Genomic DNA, 8,086 nt, shown 5'->3' with positions numbered 1-8,086 from the left:
ATATATATATATATATATATATATATATATATATATATATATATATACCACTTTTTCTTTATCCATTCATCTGTTGATGGACATCTTGGCTCTTTCCACACTTTGGCTATTGTGGACATTGCTGCTATAAACATTGGGGTGCACGTACCCCTTCAGATCCCTACATTTGTATCTTTGGATTAAATACCCAGTAGTGCAATTGCTGGATCATATGGTAGCTCTATTTTCAACTTTTTGAGGAACCTCCATACTGTTTTCCAGAGTGGCTGCACCAGCTTGCATTCCCACCAACAGTGTAGGAGGGTTCCCCTTTCTCTACATCCCCACCCACATCTGTCATTTCCTGACTTGTTAATTTTAGCCATTCTGACTGGCATGAGGTGGTATCTCATTGAGGTTTTGATTTGGATTTCCCTGATGCCAAGCGATGTTGAGCACTTTTTCGTGTATCTGTTGGCCATTTGGATGTCTTCTTTGGAAAAATGTCTGTTCATGTCTTCTGCCCATTTCTTGATTGGATCATTTATTCTTTGGGTGTTCAGTTTGATAAGTTCTTTATAGATTTTGGATACTAGCCCTTTATCTGATATGTCATTTGCAAATATCTTCTCCCATTCTGTCGGCTGTCTTTTGGTTTTGTTGACTGTTTATTTGCTGTGCAAAAGCTTTTTATCTTGATGAAGTCCTAATAGTTCATTTTTGCCCTTGCTTCCCTTGCCTTTGGCGATGTTCCTAGGAAGAAGTTGCTGCAGCTGAGGTTGAAGAGGTTGCTGCCTGTGTTCTCCTTTAGGATTTGGATGGACTCCTGTCTCACATTGAGGTCTTTCAACCATTTGGAGTCTATTTTAGTGTGTGGTGTAAGGAAATGGTCCACTTTCATTCTTCTGCATGTGGCTGTCCTTTTTTCCCAACACCATTTGTTGAAGAGACTGTCGTTTTTCCCTTTGGACATTCTTTCCTGCCTTGTCAAAAATGAGTTGACCATAGAGTGGAGGGTCCATTTCTGGGTTCTCTATTCTGTTCCATTGATCTATGTGTCTGTTTTTGTGCCAGTACCATACTGTCTTGATGATGACAGCTTTGTAATAGAGCTTGAAGTCAGGAATTGTGATGCTGCCAGCTTTGCTTTTCTTTTTCAACATTCCTCTGGTTATTCAGGGTCTTTTTTGGTTCCATATAAATTTTAGGATTATTTGTTCCATTTCTTTGAAAAAAGTGGATGGTATTTTGATGGGGATTGCATTGAATGTGTAGATTGCTCTAGGTAGCATTGACATCTTCACAATATTTGTTCTTCCAATCCATGAGCATGAAACATTTTTCCATTTCTTTGTGTCTTCCTCAATTTCTTTCATGAGTATTTTATAGTTTTCTGAGTAGAGATCCTTTGCCTCTTTGGTTAGATTTATTCCTAGGTATCTTATGGTTTTGGGTGCAATTGTAAATGGGATCGAATCCTTAATTTCTCTTTCTTCTGTCTTGTTGTTGGTGTATAGGAATGCCACTGATTTCTGCGCATTGATTTTATATCTTGCCACTTTACTGAATTCCTGTCTGAGTTCTAGCAGTTTTGGGGTGGAGTCTTTTGGGTTTTCCACATAAAGTATATCATTTGCAAAGAGTGAGAGTTTGACTTCTTCTTTGCCAATTTGGATGGCTTTGATTTCTTTTTGTCGTCTGATTGCTGTGGCTAGGACTTCCAATACTATGTTGAATAGCAGTGGTGATAGTGGACCTCCCTGCCGTGTTCTTGACCTTAGGGGGAAAGCCCTAGCTTTTCCCCATTGAGGATGATATTCACTGTGGGTTTTTCATAGATGGCTTTTATGATATTGAGGTATGTACCCTCGATCCCTATACTCTGAAGAGTTTTGATCAAGAAAGGATGCTGTACTTTGTCAAATGCTTTTTCTGCATCTATTGAGAGGATCATATGGATCTTGTTCTTTCTTTTATTAATGTATCACATTGATTGATTTGCAGAGGTTGAACCAACCTTGCAGCCCAGGGATAAATCCCACTTGGTCGTGGGCACCTGGATGGCTCGGTTGGTTAAGCAACTGTCTTTGGTCAGGTCATGGTCCTGGAGTCCTGGGATCGAGTCCCACATCGGGCTCCCAGCTCAGTGGGGAGCCTGCTTCTCCCTCTGACCCTCTCCCCTCTCATGCTGTTTTTCTCTCTCTCTCTCTCAAATAAATAAATAAATAAATAAATAAATAAATAAATAAATAAATAAATAAAATCTTTAAAAAAAAATCCCACTTGGTCATGGTGAATAATCCTTTTAATGCACTGTTGGATCCTATTGGCTAGTATTTTGGTGAGAATTTTTGCATCCATGTTCATCAAGGATATTGGTCTGTAATTCTCCTTTTTGATGGGGTCTTTGTCTGGTTTGGGCATAAAGGCAATGGTGGTCTCATAAAACGAGTTTGGAAGTTTTCCTTCCATTTTTATTTTTTTGGGACAGTTTCAGAAGAATAGGTATTAATTCTTCTTTAAGTGTTTGGTAGAATTCCCCTGGAAAGCCATCTAGCTTTGGGCTTTTGTTTGTTGGCAGATTTTTGATGACTGCTTCAATTTCCTTAGTGGTTATAGGTCTGTTCAGGTTTCTATTTCTTCCTGGTTCAGTTTTGGTAGTTGATACATCTCTAGGAATGCATCCATTTCTTCCAGATTATCTAATTTGTTGGCATATAGTTGCTCATAATATGTTTGTATAATTGTATTTCTTTGGTGTTGGTTGTGACCTCTCCTCTTTCAGTCATGGTTTAATTTATTTGGGTCGTTCCTCTTTTTTTTTTAATGAGTCTGGCCAGGGGTTTATCAATCTTATTAATCCTTTCAAAGAATCAGCTCCTAGTTTCATTGATCTGTTCTACTGTTCTTTTGGTTTCTACTTCATTGATTTCTTCTCTTATCTTTATTATTTCTCCTCTCCTGATGGGTTTAGGCTTTATTTGCTGTTCTTTCTCCAGCTCCTTTAGGTGTAGGGTTAGGTTGTGTATTTGAGACCTTTCTTGTTTCTTGAGAAAGATTTGTATCTCTATATACTTTCCCCTTAGGACTGCCTTTGCTGCATCCCAAAGATTTTGAACAGTTGTGTTTTCATTTTCATTGGTTTCCATGAAATTTTTAAATTCTTCTTTAATTACCTGGTTGACCTGCTCCTACTAAATACATGCCTCCATGTATTTGAGTTCTTTCTGACTTTCCTATTGTGACTGAGTTCTAGTTTCAAAGCATTGTGGTCTGATAACAGGCCGGGAATGATCCCAATCTTTTGGTACTGGTTGAGACCTGATTTGTGATCTAGGATGTGATCTATTCTGCAGAATGTTCCATGGGCACTAGAGAAGAATGTGTATTCTGTTGCTTTGGGATGGAATGTTCTGAATATATCTGTGAAGTCCATTTGGTCCAGTGTGTCATTTAAAGCCCTTATTTCCTTGTTGATCTTTTGCTTAGATGATCTGTCCATTTCAGTGAGGGGAGTGTTAAAGTCCCCCACTATTATTGTTTTGTTGTCGATGTGTTTCTTTGCTTTTGTTATTAATTGCCTTATATAATTGGCAGCTCCCATGTTAGGGGCATAGATATTTACAATTGTTAGATCTTCTTGTTGGATAGACCCTTTAAGTAGGATATAGTGTCCTTCCTCATCTCTTATTACAGTCTTTGATTTAAAATTTAATTTGTCTGCTATAAGGATTGCCACCCCAGCTTTCTTTTGGTGTCCATTAGCATGGTAAATGGTTTTCCATCCCCTCACTTTCAATCTGGGGGTGCCTTTGGGTCTGAAATGAGTCTCTTGCAGACAGCATATCGATGTGTCTTGTTTTTTTATCCAATCTGATAGCCTGTGTCTTTTGATTGGGGCATTTAGCCCATTTACATTCAGGGTAATTATTGAAAGATATGAACTCAGTGCCATTGTATTGCCTGTAAGGTGACTGTTACTGTATATTGTCTCTGTCCTTTCTCATCTATGTTACTTTTAGGCCCTCTCTTTGCTTAGAGGACTCCTTTCAAGTTTTCTTGTATGGGTGGTTTTGTGTTTGCAAATTCCTTCAGTTTTTGTTGGTCCTGGAACCTTTTTATCTCTCCTATTTTCAATGACAGCCTAGTGGTTATAGTATTCTTGGCTGCATATTTTTTCATTTAGTGCTCTGAATATATCATGCCAGTTCTTTTTGGCCTGCCAGGTCTCTGTGGATAGGTCTGGTGCCAATCTAATGTTTCTACTATTGTAGGTTGCAGACCTCTTGTCCCAAGCTGCTTTCAGGATTTCCTTTTTCTCGGAGACTCGTAAGTTTTACTATTAGATGTCAGGGTGTTGACCTATTTTTATTGATTTTGAGAGGGGTTCTCTGTGCCTCCTGGATTTTGATGCCTATTTCCTTCCCCAAATTAGGGAAGTTCTCCGCTATAATTTGCTCCAATATACCTTCTGCCCCTCTCTCTCTTTCTTCTTCTTCTGGGATCCCAATTATTCTAATGTTGTCTCATCTTACGGTATCACTTATCTCTCAAATTCTGCCCTCGTGATCCAGTAGTTGTTTATCTCTCTTTTTCTCAGCTTCTTTATTTTCCATCATTTGGTCTTCTATATCACTAATTCTCTCTTCTGCCTCATTTATTCTAGCAGCTAGAGTCTCCATTTTGGATTGCACCTCCTTAATAGCCTTTTTGAATTTGACTTGGTTAGATTTTAGTTCTTTTATTTCTCCAGAAAGGGTTTCTCTAATATCTTCCATGCTTTTTCAAGCCCAGCTAGTATCTTTAAAATTGTCATTCTGAACTCTAGTTCTGACATCTTACTAATTTTGATACTGATTAGGTCCCTGGCAGTCGGTACTGCCTCTTGTTCTTTTTTTTAGGTGATTTTTTTCTGTCCTGTCATTTTGTCCTTCCAGAAAGTAGTCACTTTTCTGCTCAGAGAGTTGCTGGTATTCTTTTCTTTGATCTTCTGTTGTAGGTGTTCAGGATGGTTTGATCCCTATCTAGCTGAATTCCTGGGAGCAGATGAAATTTAGGTCTCCTACTCCTCCACCATCTTGCTCCTCCCCAGATATTGCTTTTTTTCAAGATAACTTCCAATCCACGTTAGAGAGCCTTGCATGGAAGGATGGTCATAGTTTGGCATTACATGGTACATGGGTTGCTAGATGGTTACATATGGTTATTTGGCAGCAAAGAATAAAGGAGAATAATTTAGCTGGAGTAGGAGCATGGGTTTAGGAAAGATTATTCAGTGGAATATGTCTACTTTTGGTGTCACATGCATGTTGGAGGCTGAGTACTAGGGGGCAGAGTACGAACATACCATTGAAATGAGACAAAACAGGCATGTATACATTAGTATTGCAGTTTTTGTTTTGTTTTGTTTTGTTTAATTCAAGAGCCAGTATTTGTGAAAGACATAGAAGATCATATGAAGAACGATTTTAACTGGAGAATTGAAATCTAATTTCAAGAACGAAGTGTGAAGGGTTTATTAGTCTTTTTTTTTAATTACATTTAGTTTCTTAAAAACATCACATTTTCTCTTACATTGAGTCATTATCCTTAGTCATTTGGGGGAAACCCCTTTGAGAAACCTTAAATTTCAATGCCTTTTGAATCTTTTGAAACTACTTATTCAAGTTATTGAATTATTCAAATATTCAAATTAGTGAATTTCCACCATTTCTTCTCTGACTTCATCTTTTTCTTATTTTGTAAATCTGTGCCTTCATCTTTCCCTTCTCAATTCCATTTTAGTATAGACAGCCCAATAACCCCTGTTCCAATTTCATTTGCCTCTCCTCTTCTTTTGGATTGCATGTGAGCCCTGTACTCACTGACAGTGTCAGCCCTCTACTCTGTAACACTGTAAATTCTCTCATCTTCTCCACAACTTCCTAATGTGTATTCTTTGTAATATCCACTGCCTCTTTTCTTTGATGTTAGAAGTCAAGGCACTGATGGTCAAAAGGATTAAACTATCCATTAGGTTTGCCACAAATGCATTGTGTGTTCCATTATATTGTAGATATTTAATGCTGCCCATGGTAAATTTTGACTTTTCTACTAAGCTTATTTTACTGAAGATCATTTTTTTATTGCTTATTGGAAACCCAGGAAATGTTTCTTAGTGAAAGCTGGCAAAATCATTACATATACTTTCACTCTCTTAACTTTAAGCCTATGTTAAATATATGTGCTTCTAATTTGCTAAGAGCCCTCAGCCATTCTGTTGGATTCCTTATTTGCTGACCCTTATCCTGGGCTACTTTCCACATGCATATGTGAGTATGTGCAAATATCTTTTATCTTAAGCAAAGATTACCCTATATTTCCCTGATCATACTCAAGCCATCCCAGATTATTTCGACTCTTCTAGCCATTGCTCATGCTTCTCCTTTTGCTGGAAACACAATCTTCTTCCTCATCTGGATATTATTTTATTAATCTTCAAGATGCAACTTGGAGATGCTATCTCCTACATGAAGACTATTTTTTCCCCTTATTACTATCAAAGTCAGATTCTTTCATTGCTTTCTCCTATAACCCTTTGGTATTACCTCCATGTATCCTCCATAATCTCTGAGCTGGTCCTTAGCAAAACACAGTGATTGCTATCCATCACTGCATTCCCAGGAAATGAAATAGCTTGAGCCACAGCATGTACTCACTATAGTGAAGGAGTGATTGAACGCATAAATTAATGAACCAGAAGGCTGCTTAAATGTACCCTTTTTTTCCCAATCTAAAGACCTATGTTGTCTGTTGAAAAGTCGCAGATGGTAGCACCAAGAGGAGCAGTCCTTTGGCACAGGCTCTGGAGCAAATATTTCTCCAACAGAGGCTGTATCATTTTGGCTGCTGTGGTTACTCTCAAATAGCTGTCTTATTCTTAACTTTGATCCATGACATATTAGCTATAGTTGATGTGGAAAACACAGAGCTGCTAAATCAGGAAAGACTTTCAGCATGCTTAATTACTATCAGTGATATAAGAAAAGACTGCCTTCTTACCAGTAATCTATAGTTTTAATAATAACAAAAATGCATTTCATATGTTTGAGTGGTACAAATCCATGGTTATTGTACATCAAGGTGGCTTTAGCTCTACTCTATAGCCATTTGCTGAGAGGATTAAAAGCCTTAATAATTAATTCTCAGATAATATCACATCTGGGAGGCATTCACCTTCTTATTTGAGACCTCATTGGCAAAGTGGAGTTTGGCGAGATTGTATACATTTCCAGGAAAAATGAGGTAATGCTTAACCTAGAAAAATGTATCTTAGAACATCTTGAGAATCAAAGTACTCCATAGAGATACTACTAGAAAAGATGATCTTGAGAGGCAGTTGTGTTGCTTATAAAATAGAAAAGCCTGAATGACAGCATACAATAAATTGCAGAGTAAGCTTATAATTTTTAAGGCAATAAAAAGTTAATGTAATTTCAGTTTGCACATGCCCTTTGTTTCATGGATCAGTGAGGTAATATCATCTTACCACAAAGAATTGGTAAGGCCATGGTAAAAAACAAAACAACAAAACAAAAAAAACCTGCATCAAAGGACACTAGAGGTCAGGGATCTATAACAAAAAGAGAGAGATGATTTGAAACATGAATACAAATTATAAAAGGAAAAAGCATAACTGTGCATTGGCCAGTTAAATACTCAAGGCATATGTAATTTTTTTTCTGTATTTAATGCCAAAGAAATTTTCACAGAGGTCAGTGGAGAATTTTAACCATGAAAAATTATATATATATAATGTATTTTTTTTTACTTGACATAAGCCTTTCAGGCTTTCTTAATATTGGGAATTTGTAATCTGAGTAGACAATGATACATTTCTAACCATTCTTTTATAATATTTGTTTTCTTGTATGAACAACATGCAGGAAAAAAAGAAAGTGAGAAATAAAGTAGTCATTTTGGGTATGACATAAGCTTGGAAGTCATAATTCACTTCCTCACAAGAAAAAAGTTAAACTGAAAATCAACAACTTTTTCCAGATCTATCATAAAATTGAGGACACAAGGCAGACTGCTGCTCCCAGAATGGGAGAGGCAGATGATTAAG

This window comes from Mirounga leonina, unplaced genomic scaffold, assembly GCF_011800145.1.
Source record: "Mirounga leonina isolate KUSES-001 unplaced genomic scaffold, KU_Mleo_1.0 Mir_125, whole genome shotgun sequence".
Lineage (NCBI taxonomy): Eukaryota > Metazoa > Chordata > Mammalia > Carnivora > Phocidae > Mirounga > Mirounga leonina.
The sequence above is the reverse complement of the archived record's forward strand: the minus strand, read 5'-3'. Positions refer to the sequence as shown.